At 42.0% G+C, this 20,354-nt stretch overlaps 1 long non-coding RNA gene across 11 annotated transcripts in view; it reads left to right on the top strand.

Moving 5' to 3' along the window:
* Positions 1-20,354, top strand: part of LOC118145499 (uncharacterized) — a 72,518-nt gene that overhangs the window by 36,641 nt on the left and 15,523 nt on the right. For 7 of the 11 annotated variants that reach the window (XR_013523430.1, XR_013523427.1, XR_013523432.1 and 4 more), the window contains one exon: positions 266-8,461. The exons of 3 other annotated variants lie outside the window; for them this stretch is intronic. This is a non-coding gene — a long non-coding RNA (uncharacterized LOC118145499). Of the gene's footprint in view, positions 1-265; positions 8,462-20,354 lie in introns of those variants that run through there. One more of the 11 variants, XR_008474786.2, reaches the window with a different exon arrangement.

Genomic DNA, 20,354 nt, shown 5'->3' with positions numbered 1-20,354 from the left:
TCTTGGAGATACCTAGTTTTCTGCTTGTGGTACTACAGAGTAAGGGTTAGCAACCTATGACCTGTGGGTCAAACCTGGTGCCATCTGCTTTTGTTTGTTTGTTTTTTGAGACAGGGTCTCACTCTGTTGCCCAGGCTGGCGTGCAGTGGCATGATCACTGGCTCACAGCAGCTTCAACATCCTGGGATGAAGTGATCCTCCCATCTCAACCTTCTGAGACAGGTTTGCACCACCATGCCCAACTAATTTTTGCATTTTTTTTTAGAGACAGAGTTTTGCCATGTTGCCCAGGCTCATTTCAAGCTTCTGGACTCAAGCAATCTGCCCTTCTCAGCTTCCTGGTGTTTAGATTACAGGCACGAGCAACAGGGCCCAGGCTGCTGCCACCTGTTTTTGCAAGTAAGATTTTATTAGTGTAATATTGGGGTTCAGGAGTTCAAGGGAGCCCTCAGTTCCCCTAAGAGGACGTTTCTCCAGGTTCTTGGTCTATCACTCCCCAAGAATGGGAGAGGAGACCACGGTAAATGCCAGACTCTGCCATTTACTCTGCCCAGTAAATGCCAGACTCAAAAGTGTTTGTAGAAAGTGATTTATTTAGGTAGAGAGAGAAAAAGAACAAGAAAGAAAACAGCTAACTCTCACACTAAGTGAGAGAATCCAGACAGATGGAATCCAGGAGAGGAAAGCAGCTTCCACACTGAGTGGAAGGAAAAAGAGAGAGAGATGGAGTTTAGGACAGGCTTCCATGAGAGAGCGTGGAAGGGGACTCCAGAGGGGAAATCCAAGAGAGAGAAAGACAGCTTCCATGAAGGGAGTGTTCGTGGAAGGAGAATCAAACATGGAATCCAAAAGGTTGTGGAAGAAGGGGACTTTTGAGATCGATCCAAGACAGCCGACCACTAACAGCTCAGGATTGTAGCTCCCAGTGAAAGCCCAGAGAACGAGACGACGCCACACTTTTGGACGAATTTTCGTCACTCACCGATCAGCCGATTCCCAGTGGAGGAGCCCCACGGGTCGCCAGCGCGACTCTTGTGGCCGCCGCAGCGGTTTTGCCGGCGTCTCGGCGCAGCAGCTCTTCATGCAGAGCCAACGGGACCGCTTCCCCTACTGACCGGAGTTTGGAGCTCCGGGAAGTCAGAGCCGCTTGTTGCGGACTCAAGAGGGAAGCCAGACCAGAGATTCCCGGGCAGAAGAGCACCATCAGTCTTACCACTGCTATTTAGGCTGCCACAGTGGGTTGCTCGGATCCCAACACTGGGAATCAATAAGTCGGACGTCGACTCAGAAAACTAATTAGAAAGGCGGTTCATCTACAATGAAGGGAAAAAAACAGCCTAAGAAGGCCGAGTATACTCAAAATCAGAACCCATCAGCAACGGAACAAGCCCTGATGGAAAAGGACTCATCAGTAACGGAACAAGCCCTGATGGAAAAGGACTGTGTTCCATTATCTGAAGTAGGCTTTAAAAGGTGGGTGATAAGAAACTTCTGGGAGTTAAAGGAACTTGTTCTAACCCAATGTAAAGAAACTAAGAACTTGGAAAAAAGGTTAGATGAAATGTTGAAAAGAATAGACAATATAGAGAGGAATACAAATGAACTTATGGAGTTGAAAAATACAACATGAGAACTTAGTGAAATATGTACAAGCTTAAACAGCCGAATGGATCAAGCAGAATAAAGGGTATCAGAGGTCGAAGATCAACTTAACGAAACAAAACAACAAGACAAGAATATAGAAAAAAGGATAAAAAGGAATGAGCAAAGTCTCCAAGCAATATGGGATTATGTAAAAAGAACTAATATACGCTTGATTGGTGTACCTGAATGTGACGGAGAGAATGAATTCAAGCTGGAAAATACTCTCCAGGACATTATCCAGGAAAATTTTCCTAATTTAGCAAAGCAGGACACTATTCAACCCCAGGCAATACAGAGAACACCACAAAGATATTCCTCAAGAAGACCAACCCCAAGGCACATAATCGTTAGATTCACCAAGATCGAAACGAAGGAGAAAATATTAAGGGCAGCCAGAGAGAAAGATCAAGTTACCCATAAAGGTAAGCCTATTAGGCTTACAGCAGATCTCTCAACGGAAACCCTACAAGCTAGAAGAGAGTGGGGGCCAATATTCAATATACTTAATCAACAGAACTTTCAGCCCAGAATTTCATATCCTGCCAATTTAAGCTTTACTTTTGAAGGAAAAATAAAATTTTTTAGGAACAAGCAAGTACTCAGAGATTTTATTACCACCAGGCCTGCTTTACAAGAACTTCTAAAAGAAGCACTGTACACAGAAAGGAACAACCAGTATGACCCTTTCTAAAAATACACCAAAAAGTAAAGAGCATTAACATAAAGAAGAATTTTTATCAACGAAAGGACAAAATAGCCAGTTAATATCAAACGGCAGCAACCCTAAATTTAAATCGACCAAATCTCCCAATCAAAAGATACAGACAAAATCTAACGGTATATCCAAAGATATACATAGACTCAAAATAAAGGGTTGGGAAAAAAAACGTACCAACCAAATGGAGAGCAAAAATAAATAAATAAAAAGCAGGAGTTGCAATTTTCACATTTGACAAAATAGATTTCAAAGCTACAAGGATAAAAGGATTAATGTAATAATAAGAGATCTTAACACCCAGATACATAAGACCCATAATGAGATTTAGATTCAATGAGACAGAAAATTGATAACGATATCCAGGACTGGAACTAAGATCCAGAACAAATAAACTCAATAGAGCTCTCCATTTTAAACACACAAAATATACATTATCCACAAAATCTAACAATATATCTAAAGATATACAAAGACTCAAAACAAGGGGATGGAAAAAAACTCACTAACCAAATGGAGAGCAAAAATAAATAAATAAAAAGCAGGAGTTGCAATTCTCACACTTAATAAAATAGATTTCAAAGCTACAAGGATGCAAGGGTAAAAGGATTAATGCAACAATAAGAGATCTTAACACCCAGATACATAAGACACATAATGAGATTTAGATTCAACGAGACAACAAATTGATAATGATGTCCAGGACTTGAACTCAGAGCCAGAACAAATAAACACAATAGAGGTCTCCATTTTAAACACATAAAATATGCATTAACCACTTTAAACACTCAAAATATTGATCGGCCATTATTGAAACCCATTTTAGGAATGAAGTAATATTCCTTTTTCCCTCTTTTTCTTTTTTTCCCCTTCTTCTTCTCTTTTTCCCTCAAAAAAAAAAAAAAGGATCAATGCAACAATAAGAGATCTTAATACCCAGATACATAAGACCCATAACGAGATTTAGACTCAATGAGACAGAAAATTAATAAGGATATCCAGGACTTAAAAAAAAAAAAAAAAAAAAAGAAGGGGACTTTTAACCTGGGAGGAACCCCCATCTTCTCCAAGACCTCTGGCCAATGAAAGGATTTTCTTAGATCTTCCGCTGCAGTGATTGACTTTTTGATTCTTCCCACACCCACAAAAATTAAAACCGTTAAATCTCCCAGATGGAGAGGGATGGGAGTGGGCATGGCTCTGGAAAGTTCTTGCCCTTAAAACTAACGCCCCCTTGTGGACCTGGAAAGAGAACACATGCCCTCATTAGGACACAGCCACTCGCTCGTTTATGTACTGTCTGTGATGGTTTTGTACTACAACAGCAAAGCTGAGCTATGATCCAGACTATATGCCCTACAAAGCCTAAAATATTATTTCTGGCCTTTTATAGAGTTTGTTGACCCCTGGTCCACAATGTAAACTTGACTTGCCTTCCCCTTGATTACTCCCTTTGTTTAGGATTATGGGTCAGTCTGAGACCAGGATCAGAGTTCCTCATGAGGCTATGAGGGATTACAGTAGCACAAATTCTACCTTGCCTAGGGCTTTTCTTCATCTGCTTGACCTTAAAGATTGCCCTGTATCTCCACCTCTTCCGGTATGACTTAGAGGGGGCCCCCGAGAAGAGCATGTGACTTCATCCAAAGGAGGAAGAATGTTCATAAACAACAACTTGATTTGCCAGAAAACTGCCCTCGCTGACCCTGTCCTATAGCCACGGCACATTCCACTTGCTGTATGTAACATTCAACTCAAGAGGAGGCTGCCCGGGAACTCACTTGGTCTGAAAGCCAAAATGACTCTCTACGAACAATCCTGTTTTTCCAATTGTGCTTTTCTAATTGTGCCTGAATTTGAAACACTTCCTCTATACTTTGTACCACCAGTGGGAGCCCAAGCAATCCCCACAATTTGCATATTTGAATGGTCAAGGCTTCCAGTCACACTGTCCATGCTTTTTTGTCCAATGTGCCATTTGAAATGCCCTTCCAGCAATTTGTAATTTTTTGTTTTTGAAATGGAGTCTCGCTGTGTCACCCAGGCTGGAGTGCAGTGGCACAATCTCAGCTCACTGCAACCTCCACCTCATGGGTTCGAGAATTCTCGTGTCTCAGCCTCCCGAGTAGCTGGAATTATAGGCGCCCACCACCATGCCTGACTAATTCTTGTATTTTTAATAGAGACAGCTTTCACCATATTGGTCAGGCTGGTCTCAAACTCCTGACCTCAGGTGATCCACCCGCCTCGGCCTCCCAAAGGGCTGGAATTACAGGCATGAGCCACCATGCCTGGCCACTCCCAGCAATTTGATTCCGTTAGTGAGAGCCTCTTCACCTGACACGCTCAGATCCCAATAATGAACAAATCCTATCATAGGCCCTAACTTCTCTCTTTGTTGCTAGGCAAGTCTAATATAGTTTGAGGAGACGAGAGTCATTTAATCTAGGCTTCACGTTGAAAAAGACCTCAAATTCAGACTTTTGGCATCATCTGTAAAAGAACTTATACATAGAGTCACCCTGCTACACTGGTAGGATTAAACCCAATCGTGGACCATGTCACTTAGAGTCCACTTTAGACTCAATCAGTATTGCTGTAGAACTTCTGCAATTGTTTGTGAATAACATTTGACTTAGTCCATTTGGGTTGCTATAACAAACTGCCTTAGACTGCATAATTTCTTAACAACAGAATTTACTGCTCACAGTTGGAGGCTGGGAAGGCCAAGATCAAGATGCCGACAGATTCAGTGTCTGGTGAGGGCTCCCCACTTCAAAGATGACTTCTTCTTGTGGCATCTTCACGTGATGGAAGTGGAAGGCAGTTCTCTTCCATTGCTTTTTTTTTTTTTTGAGATATAGTCTCCCTCTGTCACCCTGGCTGGAACACAGTGGCGCAATCTCTGCTCATTGCAATCTACACTTTCTAGGTTCAAGTGATTCTCCCGCCTCAGCCTCCTGAGTAGCTGTGATTAAAGGCATGCGCCACCACATCCAGCTAATTTTTTGTATTTTTAGTAGAGACAGGGTTTCACCATGTTAGCCAGAATGGTCTCGAACTCCTAATATCAACTGATCTGCCTGCCTTGGCCTCCTAAAGCACTGGGATTATAGGCGTGAGCCACCACACCTGGCCTCAAACGATTTTATAAGAGCACTAATCACATTCATGAGGGCAAAACCCACATGACTTAATCACTTCCCCGAAGGCCCCACCTCTTTTTTATTTTTTTTTGAGGAGTCTCGCTCTGTCCCCACACTGGAGTACAGTGGTGCCATCTCGGCTCACTGCAACCTCCAACTCCCTGGTTCAAGCGATTCTCCTGCCTCAGCTTCCCAAGTAGCTGGAATTACAGGTACGTGTCACCACATCCAGCTAATTTTTGTATTTTTAGTAGAGGTGGGGTTTCACCACGTTGGCCAGGATGGTCTCAATCTCCTGACCTCATGTTCTGCCAGCCTTGGCTTCCCAAAGTGCTGAGATTACAGGTTGGAGCCACTGTGCCCAGCCTGGCCCCACATCTTGAGACTATCACATTGGGTATTAGGTGCCAACATATGAATTTTGGAGAAACACCAACATTCAAGCCATAGCAACATTATAAAATTACGTTTTTACTTTTGTGATAAAAAATTAATTTGGGCCAGGTGCAGTGGCTCATGCCTGTAATCTCATCACTTTGGGAGGCCAAGATGGGAGTTCAGGAGTTTTAAGACAAGCCTGGGCAACATAGTGAGACCCCCGTCTCTGCCAAAAAATAAAAAGTTAGCCAGACCCGGTGGTGTGCACCTGCAGTCTCACTACTCAGGAGGCTGAGTTGGGAGGATCACTTGAGACCAGGAATTCGAGACTAGCCTGGCCATCATGGTGAAACCCCGTCTCTACTAAAATTACAAAAATTAGCCAGGCATGATGGCAGGTTCCTGTAATCCTAGATTATTGAGAGGCTGAGACAGGAGAATCACTTGAACCCAGGAGGTGGAGATTTCAGTGAGAGGTGGTCGAGCCATTCCACTCTGGCCTGGGCAACAGAATGAGACTCTGTCAAAAAAATAAAGTGAGCATTGATCTTTCCTAACATCATCCCAAAGTTTGGCCATAATGGGGTATTTTTTGTTTATTTATTTAGTATTATTATTATTTTGAGACAGAGTTGCTCTTGTTGCCCAGGCTGGAATGCAATGGCGTGATCTCAGCTCACCGCAACCTCCGCCTCTTGGGTTCAAGCGATTCTCTTGCCTCAGCCTCCCAAGTAGCTGGAATTACAGGCATGCACCACCACTCTTGGCTACTTTTCTCTTTTTAGTAGAGACAGGGTTTCTCCATGTTGGCTAGGCTTGTTTTGAACTCCCGATCTCAGGTGATCTGCCCACTTCGGTCTCCCAAAGTGCTGGGATTACAGGCTTGAGCCACCTCGCCCAGCCTTAATTGGGTATGTTTTACTTCCCACTACCATGTCTCACATTATTTGTTCATGTTCATCTCAGGATCCACATAGGCCAATGAGGAGGATCTCCTGCCATTATGGGGCTCATCCCCTCTCCTGCATCTCCCTCCTAGAAAAAAAAGAGAAAAATTAGCCCTGGAGCAGGACTTATTAAACTTTTCAGATACAAGTCTACCTGAAAACTATCTACTGCATCAATGGAACCAATATGCAGACTCCATCACACACAGCTGTAACCCAGTATTGCACAGACTCAGATATCATCGGTCAGCAACCAGCAGGATTATCTGCCAGTCACCTATCTAACAAGGCCCAGTGCTGCCTACAAAGCTGATATTATTATATATGATATTAACATGTTTGTATGTATACATACATGCACATGCATATACTCACATATACATATATACACATAAATACACACACAGACATATATATAAATGTAATGAATTATAGCACTGATTTCTGAAATTGCACTTCCAGTTTCAGGTAATAGAGATGAAGGCTACTGCATCTTTCAACATGATCTGGTGAAAGCCAGAGTCTGAAGGGTCATTTAGAGTTGGGTATACATTAATTTAATAACTTTTCGTGGCTAGTGCAGTGGATCACACCTGTAATCCCAGCACTTTGGAAGGCCGAGGCATGTGGATCACCTGAGGTCAGGAGTTTGAGACCACCCTGGCCAATGTAGTAAAACCTGTCTCTACTAAAATACAAAAACTATCAGGGCATGGTGGTGGGCACCTATATAATCCCAGCTATTCAGGAAGCTGAAGCAGGAGAATCGCTTGAACCCGGGAGGCAGAGGTTGCAATGAGCTGAGAACACACCATTGCACTCCAGCCTGGCTGACAAGAACAAAACTCCGTCTCATAAATAAATAAAGAAAAATTTTCACTGGGCTGCCTGAACACCCAAGACTGAAAGAGCTGAATAAGGTGGCTCTGCCTATGAGGGAGTCACAGGGCAGTGGCAGAGACCAACTCCAATATAAGTCAGACCACAAAAGTGCTGTTCTAGAGATATAAACCAGGCCTTGCTGTATCTCCAAGGAAGAAGCAATGCATTGAAGCTGGAAGAAGACTTCTCCTAGAAAAATTAATATCGGGGGTAGGCCTTGAAGAATGAGAAGATTTTGAGAGACAGAGAAGAGGAAAAAGGTTTTCTGTTCAATTTAATACTCTTTGATCACCTACCTTCTACTAAAAGCACGAAACTATGCCTTCCTTGAATAGATGCTCAGCTTTTTTGACATTATTATGATGCTAGATGCAAACAGAGCCAGCCCTAGCCATATAACACCTTTGTTCAATTAGAAAAGGTATCTGTCAGGTGTGGTGGCTCATGCCTGTAATCCTAGCACTTTGGGAGGCTGAGGCAGCAGAATCACTTAAGGCCAAGAGTTCAAGATCCTGGGCAACATAGCAAGACCAGGGTCTCTAAAAAAAGACCTGTCTCTAAAAAAAATTTTAAATAAAAAATGACAACAGACTGGGTGCAGTGGCTCACACCTGTAATCCCAGAACTTTGGGAGGCCAAGGCGGGCAGATCAAGAGGTCAGGAGATCAAGACTATCTTGGCCAATGTGATGAACCCCTGTGTCTACTAAAAATACAAAAAAAAAAAAAAAAAAAAAAAAACAATAATTAGCTGGGCATGGTGGTGCACACGTGTGGTCTTAGATACTCGGGAGGCTGAGGTGGAAGGATCACTTGAGTCCAGGAGGTCAAGGCTGCAGTGAGCTATGATTGTGCCACTGCAATCCATTCTGGCTGGGTGGCACAGCGAGACCTTGTCTCTTAAATATATTTATATATTTATCTTTCCCTCTAGTCTTTTTCTTTCTTTCTTTCTTTCTTTCTTTCTTTCTTTCTTTCTTTCTTTCTTTCTTTCTTTCTTTTTCTTTCTTTCTTTCCTTCTTTCTTCTTTCTTTCTTTCCTTCTTTCTTTCTCTCTCTCTCTTTCTTCTTTCTTTCCTTCCTTCTTTCTTTCTTTCTTTCTTCTTTCTTTCTTTCTTTCTTTCTTTGTATAAAGTCTTGCTCTGTCACCCAGGTGGCTGGAGTACAGTGGCGTGATTTTTTGTATTTTTAGTAGAGACAGAGTTTCACCATGTTGGCCAGGCTGATCTCGAACTCCTGACCTCAAATGATCTGCCCTCCTCGGCTTCCCAAAGTACTGGGATTACAGGCATGAGCCACCCTGCCTGGCCTTCCTCTAGACTTTCAGAAGCCAAAATCAGGGCTTATACTTGTGAATTAGGCTACATTTTAGCTCCATTTACAGTCCGACTTACCTCCCATGATAACCTCCTTTGTAAATGAATAACCTACTCAACTGTATGTGGTAACTGTGAGTGCAGGAAACAAAGATGAATAAGACATGGTTTTTACCTTTGAGGAGCTCAACTGGTCAAGGAAATAAATATGGAAATGTATATGATATCATATGACATAGTAGAGGTATGTTTGAACATTATAGGAGTTAGCATTGAGATGGAAATGTCATCAAAAATAAGGAAGCATGAAAATATGAATATCTTTGAGCAGAAAGGAGCAAGTGGCTTTATTTCTCTACCCCAGTGGTTCCTAAGTCTACAGGGTCATCAGAATCATTTGGTGAGCACTTAAAAAAATCAGACCCCTTGGCCGGGCACAGTGGCTCACACCTGTAATCCCAGCTCTTTGGAAGGCTGAGGTGGGTGAATCACCTGAAGTTAGGAGTTTAAGACCAGCCTGACTATCATGGTGAAACCCCATTTCTACTAAAAATACAAAATTAACTGGTATGGTGGCACATGCCTGTAATCCCAGCTACTTGGGAGGCTGAGGCAGGAGAATCGCTTGAACTCAGGAGGCAGAGGTTGCAGTGAGCCAAGATCATGCTGTTGCATTCCAGCCTGAGCAACAAGAGCAAAACTCCATCTCAAAAAGAAAAAAAAATTACAGACCCCTGCCCTCCAAGCATATCCCAGAGTAGGTCTGAGGTGGAGACTTGGAATTTGCATCATAATAAGAAGTTCCTCCAGGTGATTCCATTGATTTGCAGGGTTAGGAACCACAGGTGTGGACCAAGCCCAGCCTCTACTCACCCAGTGCCCACTTTCTCTTGGTGAGATAATAGTGTTCAGTACTTTCTACCTAGAATAAAAAGGAAATGAAAGTTCTGTGGTCTCTAAAGCTGACTGCCCAAGTGAAATTTCAGTTCTGCTTTAGAAAGACAAAAGGCACTGAGACCTTTTGGTCTAAACACATCCAAGTGGCAGGTTACATGGGGTCAGATGAGCATCTTGCATCCACTGATCCAAGGATACAAAGAGAGGAAGGTGAAGCCTGGCCAGGACAGTGGCCTGCGAGCAGGAATTCTGATAACAAACCCTCAGAGGAAACCAGTCTAGTGTCTGTGAACCAGACTATGATGCTTATGCCCACCAAAGGGCTCTTCCTGACTTCCTTGATTATGACTTTGGAATGTGTATTTGGGGAATTAAGTGCTGGCTTACTCACTTGAAGGATGAAGTATGTTCTTAGGCACCAGTGTGGCTTGCAGCAGAGTCTTCCTATCCATGAACATGGGATATCTCTCCATCTACTATGCTGCTTTGATTTCTTTCATCAGAGTTCTGTAGTTTTTCTCATGTAGTTTTTTTTTTTTGAGATGGAATCTTGCTCACGCTGGAGTGCAGTGGCATGATTTCGGCTCACTGCAACCTCTGCCTCCTGGCTTCAAGTGATTTTCCTGTCTCAGCCTCCCAAGTAGCTGGGATTTCAGGTGCCTGCCACCACATTCGGCTAATTTTTGTATTTTCTTTCTTTCTTTTTTTTTTTTTTAAAGACGGGTTTTCACCATGATGTCCAGGCTGGTCTTGAACTCCTGACCTTAGGTAATCCACCCACCTTGGCCTCCCAAAGTGCTAGGATTACAGGCATGAGCCATCGCACCTGGCCAATTTTTGTATTTTCAGTAGAGACAGGGTTTCCCCATATTTGCCAGGCTGGTCTCAAACTCCTGACCTCAGGTGATCCACTCATCCCAGCCTCCCAAAGCGTTGGGATTACAGGCATGAACCACCACACCCAGCTCTCATGTAGATCTTGTACATACTTTGTTAGATTTATACCCAAGGATTTCATTTTTGAGGTGCTAGTGTAATGGTAATGTGTTTTTAATTTCAAATTCCATTTGTTGGCTGGATGGCAATGTGATTCTCCTGCCTTGGCTTTCCAAAGGGCTGGCATTACAGGAAGTCATGAGCCCAGGAGTCTGAGACCAGTCTGAACAACATGGTGAGACATCATCTCTACAAAAAATTAAAACATTAGCCAGGCGTGGTGGCATGTGCCTATAGTCCCAACTACTCAGGAGGCTGAGCCAGGAGGATGGCTTGAACTGGGAGGTCAAGTTTGCAGTGGGCCACATTCATGCCACTGCACTCCAGCCTGAATGACCCTGTCTCAAAAAAGAAAAAAAATTCACTCGTCCATTGCTGATATATAAGAAAGTGATTGGCTTTTGTTTTTAACCTTGTATCCTGCAATACTGTTCTAATCACTTGTTAATTCCAGGAGGTTTTTGTTGTTGTTGATTCTTTCAGATTTTCTACATAGACAATCATGTTATTTTTTTTTAGGAGAGGGTTTATCCTTTTTATTAACATCTCAAAGAGGTCTCCAACGCAAACAAGTTTAAAAATAATTAATATAGGCTTTATTCAAGAAGGATTTGCTTTAAACTTTTTAACCTCAGCCTAGGGAGAAAACCAGATACAAGTAAGGAATGCAGCAGTTCATATCAGGAAATAATAATAACACTAATACTCCAGTAATTACTCTTTTCCTCTGTGCTGATTGAGATACAGATCTGGCTTTTGCGAAACCAAAAAAAAAAAAAAAAAAAAAGAAACCCCAGTGATTTGTGCTGAGACCAAGAGGATACATCTGTTTCCTGAATCAACCAGATCAAATGAACATTGGATCAAAAGCTGCCAATGCTGAGACATTTTCTTTCAGAGAAAGATGAAACAGTTATGCCTAAGAGACGGGGGGAAAGAGTAAACCCAGGCAAGAGGAGAAATGTAAGCTCTGGTTCGGGATGATGCCAGTGGATTCCTTGACATGGCGACTTCTCCACACTAAAGATCATCCACACAGGTAGTTTTTCTCAAATAGCTGCATGCTCACTCCTCTCCGAAATAGTTACGCAATGGAGTCTGGCTCAGTCTGCAAGAGCTGCATTGTATCTTGCCACCCACTCCTGCATCTTACCCAGTCTTCCACATGCCTGCCATGATCTAGCCATGCTTAATTCTTGGTCATGTTGTCAGTCCCGTGGCATCTTTGCATTTGCTGTTACCTGAGCATTTGCTATTTCCTCTGCTTGAAATACCCTTCAGTCCCTTTTCCCCTGGCTATCTCCTCTTCAGCCCAAGGGACATCTCTTCTAAGAAGCTTTCTCTAACCCCCTAGGGAAAACTAAGTGTGTGTGTATATATATATATGTACATACATATATATACTTAATATGTATACATCTATATGTATATATATACTTAATATATATATACACAGACACACATACATATATGTACATATATATACACACATATATACACACACACACACACACATATATATATATATTTTTTTTTAAATCAGAGTCTCTCTCTGTCACCAGGCTGGAGTGCAGTGGTGCAATCTTGGCTCACTGCAATCTCTACCTCCTGGGTTCAAGTGATTCTCTTGCCTCAACCTCCCTAGTAGCTGGAACTACAGGTGCGTACCACCATGCCCAGCTAATTTTTGTATTTTTTCATAGAAACAGGATTTCACCATGTTGGCCAGGATGATCTCGATCTCTTAACCTTGTGATCCACCTGCCTCGGCCTCCCAAAGTGCTGGGATTACAGGCATAAGCCACCGTGCCTGGCCTCATTTTATTTTTCATTGACAAATAATGATTGTATCTATTTATGGAGTACAACATGATGTTTTGCTACATGTTCACACTGTGGAATGATTCAATCCTGCTACTCAACAAATTTATCACCTCATATAGCAATCTTTTTTTTTTGTGGTGAAAACATTTAAAATCCATTCTTCTATAAATCAACATTTTTAAGGACTAGAAGAGCTGCTCTCTTTCCTGGAAGCAGGGAGCTGTGCAGAGCGATTAGCGATGTTAGAATTCAATGAGTCTTTTTTTCATGTTAGAATGGCATAAGATCATAAGTTTTGAGATTTAAAAGGGACTTTGAAGACCCTTTAAGAATCCAAGCTCTCACTCTCCCCATATCCTGATTTGATTCAGATCTCTTGGCATTATATCCCTGGAGAGCGCAGGTGGAATCCAACCCAAAATAGGCTTTCTCAGAAGGGTTTTGTCCTGTGAATATCTTCCACAAGGATCATGTGGTCTAAACACCTTTTGAGGAAGATATCTAAATACATGGTCCCCACCGACATGTTCAGTGCTTTATGGTTTACAAAATGTGTCCTCACAGTTTCTAACTCAGTAAGGGGTAACACAGTGGCTTAGAGGTCATTCATCAAGGATAATTTGTCCAGGTCACTAGCCTGTTAATGGTGGAACTTTGGCCAGAACTCCTGGTGGAATGCACTTTCTCCCTCACCCTGAAACTTCTTACTGAAATTCTTCCAAAATGCTACTACTTGTACAATTTTGAGCAGAAGTGATGGCCACATAGAAGTAAGTTAAAGATTCCGACATTTTGGCCAGGCGTGGTGGCTCACGCCTGTAATTCCAGCATTTTGGGAGGCTGAGGTGGATGGATCACAAGGTCAGGAGATCAAGACCATCCTGGCCAACATGGTGAAACCCATCTCTACTAAAATACAAAAAAAAGAAAAAAAATTAGCCGGCCCAGTGGTGCTCACCTGTAGTCCCAGCTTCTTGGGAGGCTAAGGCAGGGAAATCGCTTGAACCTGGGAGGCAGAGATTGCAGTGAGCCAAGATCATGCCACTGCACTCCAGTCTGGTGACAAAGCAAGACTCCATCTCAAAAAAGAAAAATTCTGATGTTTTACAATGAAACTAACAAATTATTTCATGAAGTGGGCACAATCCATACAGCCCTCAACAAGGACATGTTAGAGATGTTTTAGAGCTGAGGATAAACTGGTCACACCAAAGCCAGTGATGTTCTGCCTCACTTCAAAGCACTTCAGAGCCATCCTTCACAGGGCAGGATTTGTTGTAAGCAGTGCTTCTCTAACATTGATATGTATAGTGGCATCTCAGTATCCTGGTAAATGCAGATTCTGATTCACCAGGTCTTGGGGAGAGCCTCGGATTATGTGTTTCTAACAAACTTCCAGGATTTACCAAGGCTGCTTGTCCGTGGACCACACCATGAGCAGCAAATTGTAAGGAAAGAACATAAGAATTGGAAGCAAAAGACTTAGACCCAAGTTTCAGCTGTGTATTGATGAGCTGTGTGAACTTGGTCAGTGCTCACTCTGAGTCTGTTTCCTTACCTGTAAAATGAGGTTATAATCATATCTCTATATGCTCCAAGAGCCTTGAGACTGTTGTCCACCATTCCTTTCCTAGCACTCCATCCCAAACATGTGTACAGATGTATGTATGGGAGCATTTTTGAGCAAACATGTTCACAATACTATTTTTTTCTTTTTCTTTTCTTTTTTTGAGACAGAGTTTCACTCTGTCACCCAGGCTGGAGTGCAGTGGCGTGATCTTGGCTCACTGTAACCTCCACCTCTTGGGTTCAATTGATTCTCATGCCTCAGCCTCCCAAGTAACTGAAACTACAGGTGTGTACCACCATGCCTGGCTAATTGTTATATTTTTCGTAGAGACAGGGTTTCAACATGTTGGCCAGGATGGTTTCGAACTCCAAGCCTCAGGTGATCCACCTGCCTCAGCCTCCCAAAGTGCTAGGATTACAGGCATGAGCCACTGCACCCAGCCCTCAATGCTTTTTTGTAATAGTGAAAAAAAAGAAACAACCTAAATAGCCAAGATCAGGAAAACATTTTCTTTCTTTCTTTTTGTTTTTTCCATTCACCATGGAATCAGAAGGTAAAACATTTTAGTAAGCTAAAATATATCCATTAAATTGAATATTAGGCAGTCATTTCAAATCTTGTCTAAGGAGAAGATATACACAGAATATTAGGAATATGCATGGAATTTTAGGCAGCCATTTAAAATCATGTCTAAGGAGAAATACATCGAAAAATGTTCATGTGATAACAAAAAGTTTTTTTCTTTTTTTTTTTTCCACCATCTGAATTCCAGAAAACAAAAAAGTTTAAAGCCAAAATACAAAATTGGCTGTATCCATAGAATAACCACCACACTAAATATATAAAATCCTGCTTTGGCTGACTCACAGGAACACTGAGAATAAAATGAGACATTAATTATTATTATTATATATTTTTTTGAGATGGAGTCTCGCTATGTCACCCAGACTGGAGTGTGGTGACCTGATTTCAGCTCACTGCAACCTCTGACTCCCAGGTTCTCCTGCCTCAGCCTCCTGAATAGCTGGGATTACAGGTGCCCACCACTAGGCCCGGCTAATTTCTTGTATTTTTAGTAGAAACAGGGTTTTACCATGTTAGCCAGACTGGTTTTGAACTCCTGACCTCAGGTGACCCACCTGCCTCAGCCTCCCAAAGTGCTGAGATTACAGAAGTGAGCCACTGTGCCTGGCAATTTTTTTTTTTTTTTTTTTTGAGAAAAAGTCTCACTCTGTTGTCCAGCCTGGAGTGCAATGACGTGATCGCTAACTGCAACCTGTGTCTCCGGGTTCAAGCAATTCTCCTGCCTCAGCCTCTCAAGTAGCTAGGACTGCTTGTGCACACCACCACACCCAGCTAATTTTGTGTGTGTGTCTGTGTCTGTGTGTGTTTTTATTTTTATTATTTTTTTTAAATTTTTTTTTAGGGAGGGAAGGAAGGGAGGAAGGCAGGAAGGGAGGGAAGGAGGAAGGGAGGGAGGAACGAAGGGATGAAGGAAGGAAGGGAGGAAGCGGGGGAGGGAGGGAGGGAAGGGAAGGGAAGGGAAGGAAGGAATTCAAGCAATGAGAGAGACATTGCTGACCTGGATCTAGAGGTTTACAAGTTGATTTCTTTTTTTGAGAGAAGGAAAGAAAAAAAAAATGAGTAAAGGAGAGAAAGAAAGAGGAAGAGAGAAAGGGAGGGTGAATGGAAATAGCTTTATTCTGAAAAAAAAATGGGTATTAATAATGGCCAATCAATGTTTCATTTAAACCTATGAGTAGGTCTGATGTGGTATTGACAAGAATGTATATTTTATGTATATGACGTGGAGAGCTCTATAAATATTTATTAAGTTTACTTGTTCCGGATCTGAGTTCGAGTCCTTGATATCCTTATTAATTTTCTGTCTCGTTGAATCTAAGTCTCTACGTATCTGGGTGTTAGGATTGTTAGCTCTTGTTGTTGTATTGATCCTTTTACCACTATATCTTTGTTGCTTTAAAATCTGTTTTATCTGCTACGAGAATTGCAACTCCTGCTTTTTATTTATTTATTTATTTATTTTTGCTCTCCATTTGGTTGGTAAATCTTTCTCCATTCCTTTGTTTTGAGCCTTTGTGTATCCTTGCATGTGAAACAGGTCTGGATGTAACATGCCGTTGGGTTTTGGCTGTGTCTTTTGATTGGGGGATTTGTTGATTTAAATTTAGGGTTACTGCCATTTGATGTTAACTGGCTGTTTGATCCATTCGTTGATGAAAATTCTTCTTTATGTTGGTGCTCTTTACTTTTTGGTATATTTTTAGTAAGGCTAATACTGGTTGTTTCTTTCTGTGTGTAATGCCTCTTTCAGAAGCTCTTGTAAAGCAGGCCTGGTGGTAATAAAATCTCTGAGTACTTGCTTGTTCATAAAAGATTTTATTTTTCCTTCAGTTGTGAAGCTTAGTTTGGCTGGATATGAAATTCTGGGCTGAAGGTTCTGTTCTTTGAGGATGTTGAATATTGGCCCCCACTCTCTTCTGGCTTGTAGAGTTTCTGCTGAGAGATCTGCTGTAAGTCTGATAGACTTGCCGTTGTGATTAACCTGACCTTTCTCTCTGGCCGCCCTTAGTATTTTCTCCTTCGTTTCAACCCTGGTGAATCTAACGATTATGTGCCTTGGGGTTGCTCTTCTTGAGGAATATCTTTGTGGTGTTCTCTGTATTACCTGGGGTTGAATATTGACCTGCTTTGCTAGTTCAGGAAAATTTTCCTGAATATATCCTGAAGGGTATTTTCCAGCTTGAATTCATTCTCTCTGTCGCATTCAGGTACACCTATCAAACGTAAATTTGGTCTTTTCACATAGTCCCACATTTCTTGGAGACTTTGCTCATTCCTTTTTATCCTTTTATCTCTAATCTTGTCTTCTTGTTTTCTTTCATTAAGTTGGACTTTGACCTCTGTTATCCTTTCTTCTGCTTGAACAATTCGAGTGTTTAAACCTGTGCATACTTCTCAGAGTTCCTGTATTGTATTCTTCAGTTCCATTAATTCACTTATATTCCTCTCTAAGTTGTCTATTCTCAATAGGATTTCATCAAACCTTTTTTCAAAGTTCCTAGTTTCTTTATGTTGGGCTACAACATGTTCTTTTAACTCACAGAAGTTTCTTATTATCCATTCCTTGAAGAGTGATTCTGTCATTGGGATGCGCTCGTTCTCCATCAAGCCTTGTTCCATTGTTGATGTGGAATTGTGATCCTCTTTAGAGGGAGAGGCGTTCTGATTTTGAGTATTCTCAGCCTTTTTACGCTGGTTTCTTCCCATCATTGTAAATTTATCCTCCTGTCGTCTTTGAAATTACCAACTTTCAGATTAGGTCTCTTGATTGGATGTCCAAGTTGTTAGTTCCCAGGGCCAGAACGGCAGTGTTAAGACTGACGGTGCTTTTCTGCCCAGGATTCTCCTGTCTGGCTTCCTTCTTGTGTCCGTAATGGGCGACTCTGCCTTCCCCGGGCTCCAAACCTTGGTCAGAAGGGGAACCAGTCTCATTTACTCTGCTCCGAGAGCTGCCGCGCTGAGGTGCCATCACAGCCGCTGCCCCGGCCTCAGGAGTTGTGCTGGGGGCCCGTGTGGGTCCTCCAAACCTTGGTCAGAAGGGGAGCCAGCCCTGTTTACTCTGCTCTGAGAGCTGCCACGCCGAGGTGCTGGCGAAACCGCTGCGCCGGCCACAAGAGTCACACTGGTGACCCGTGTGGTTCCTCCACTGGGGATCTTCTGCTCCATGAACGACCAGAATTTGTCTGAAAGTGTGGCGTCCTCTAGTTCTCTGCGCTTTGACTGAGAGCTGCAATCCTGAGCTGTTATCAATCGGCCATCTTGGATCATTCCGTGTGTGTGTGTGTGTGTGTGTGTGTGTGTGTGTGTGTGTGTGTGTTTTTAATAGAGAGGGACTTTGAGCATGTTGGCCAGGTTAGTATCAAACTCCTGACCTCAAGTGATCCACCCGCCTCTGCCTCCTAAAGTGCTGAGATTATGGACGTGAGCTACCATGCCTGGCTGATAAATTAATTTGTAACTTACTACATAACTATGAGGCATCACTACAATTATTTTCTAATGGTGTTGAGAAAATCCAGGTCAGGTTTTGTCTCGTGCTGTGGCGGGCTGCCCTCATTCTGCAACATAACATTTCCTAGAAGGGCTGCCTTCTTCTTAGCAGGAAGAATCCATTCTGACTGTGCTTGAAAATATAGATTCAAGAATGTCAGCTAAGAATGTCTCAATTATCTTAGAGCGCCTTTATAACCACAAAAAAAAATGTCTCAATTAAGGACTTTCAAGAAAATAAAACTAAGGAATGTATGTTTCCTACTTCTGTCATTACCCTTTAGGAAGAGAAAGAAGGGGACAATTTTTTTTTTTTTTTTTTTTTTTTTAAAGAAGGGAAAAAAAAAGAAAAAGAGGGAAAAAGGAATATTACTTCATTCCTAAAATGGGTTTCAATAATGGAGAAGGGGACAATTTTTAAACAAGTTTTCTGGACAAACTATTTAAAAGGAAAGAATTGAAGAGTAGTGGTGGTTTTAAGATCAAATAGTCTTGGGTTTGAGTTTCCGATTTGTCAGTTATTGATTATGGAACTTTGAACACATCAAATACCAGTTTCTCTGAGCTTCAATTTCCAAATCTGTAAAACGACTCTCCTAGTGTTTATCTCTTAAGGTTGTTTGAGGATGAAGTGAAATAATTATAAGTGAAATTGATGAAATAAATAATTATAATGAAAAGTGCTAAGTATAGTGTCTGGTACACAGTAGATTCTCAATAAATATATATATATTTATACAACAGCATATATATGTGTGTGTGTGTGTGTGTGTATCCCTTTAAATTATTTTAAAGGGTGCAATCCAGTGGCACTTAGCACATTCCTACACTGCTGTGCAACCATTACCACTGTCTAGCTCTAGAACGTTTTCATTGCCCCAAAGGAAACTCCATAGCCATTAGGCAGTGACTCCCTATTCTCCACTTCCCCCAGCCCCTAGCAAATCTGCTTCTCTCTCTATGGATTTGCTTATTCTGGACATTTCAGACATACATGTATTGTGTGATATGTGGAGTCATACAATATGTAGCCTTTTGTTCTGGCTTCCTTCACTTAACATGTTTTTAAGGTTCATCCAGGTTGTATAATAGCATGTATTATGTATCTTAATTCTTTTTTATGGTTGAATAATATTATTTTTTACAATTTAAGTATGTATTTATTTAGAGACAGGATCTTGCTCTGTTGCCCAGGCCGGCGTGCTGTGGTGCGATCATTGCTCACTATACCTCAAACTTCTGGGTGCAAGCAATCTTCCTGCCTCAGCCTCCCAAGTAGCTAGGACTACAGGTATACACCATCACATCTAGCTACCTGCTGGAATTATTCAAACTAGCCAATCCGAAACTGCATTTTCTTTTTTTTTTTTTCTATTCATATTGAATGTATCCAACTGATCTAAACAGTTTACCCTACCATGTAAGGTAAAAGTTTACCAGCCTTTTCTGCTGAAACCCCAATAAAGGCTGTGGCCTATGCCTTCCCCTCACTCCTTTCTGCCTCCTGACCAAACGGATGTTTCTCCATTTGAGTTTGCATGTAAGGTGTGGCATGCCCCCTTCTCTCAGGAAATGTAAGAAATAAATTATTCTTTCAATGGCATGGACTTCTCCATGTCATCATGCAGTCACCTTCATAACTTAAAAAATCCTGCAGGTTTGGGAGGCCAAGGCGGGTGGATCACGAGGTCAAGAGATCGAGACCATCCTGGTCAACATGGTGAAACCCCGTCTCTACTAAAAATACAAAAAATTAGCTGGGCACGGTGGCACGTGCCTGTAATCCCAGCTACTCAGGAGGCTGAGGCAGGAGAATTGCCTGAACCCAGGAGGCGGAGGTTGCGGTGAGCCAAGATTGCGCCATTGCACTCCAGCCTGGGTAACAAAAGCGAAACTCCGTCTCAAAAAAAAAAAAAAATCCTGCAGGTATGATTGAAATAGTTTTACCCTCTGAACTTCCTAATCAG

The sequence above is a fragment of the Callithrix jacchus genome, chromosome 10, assembly GCF_049354715.1.
Source record: "Callithrix jacchus isolate 240 chromosome 10, calJac240_pri, whole genome shotgun sequence".
Classification (NCBI taxonomy): domain Eukaryota; kingdom Metazoa; phylum Chordata; class Mammalia; order Primates; family Cebidae; genus Callithrix; species Callithrix jacchus.
The sequence above is the reverse complement of the archived record's forward strand: the minus strand, read 5'-3'. Positions and strand labels throughout refer to the sequence as shown.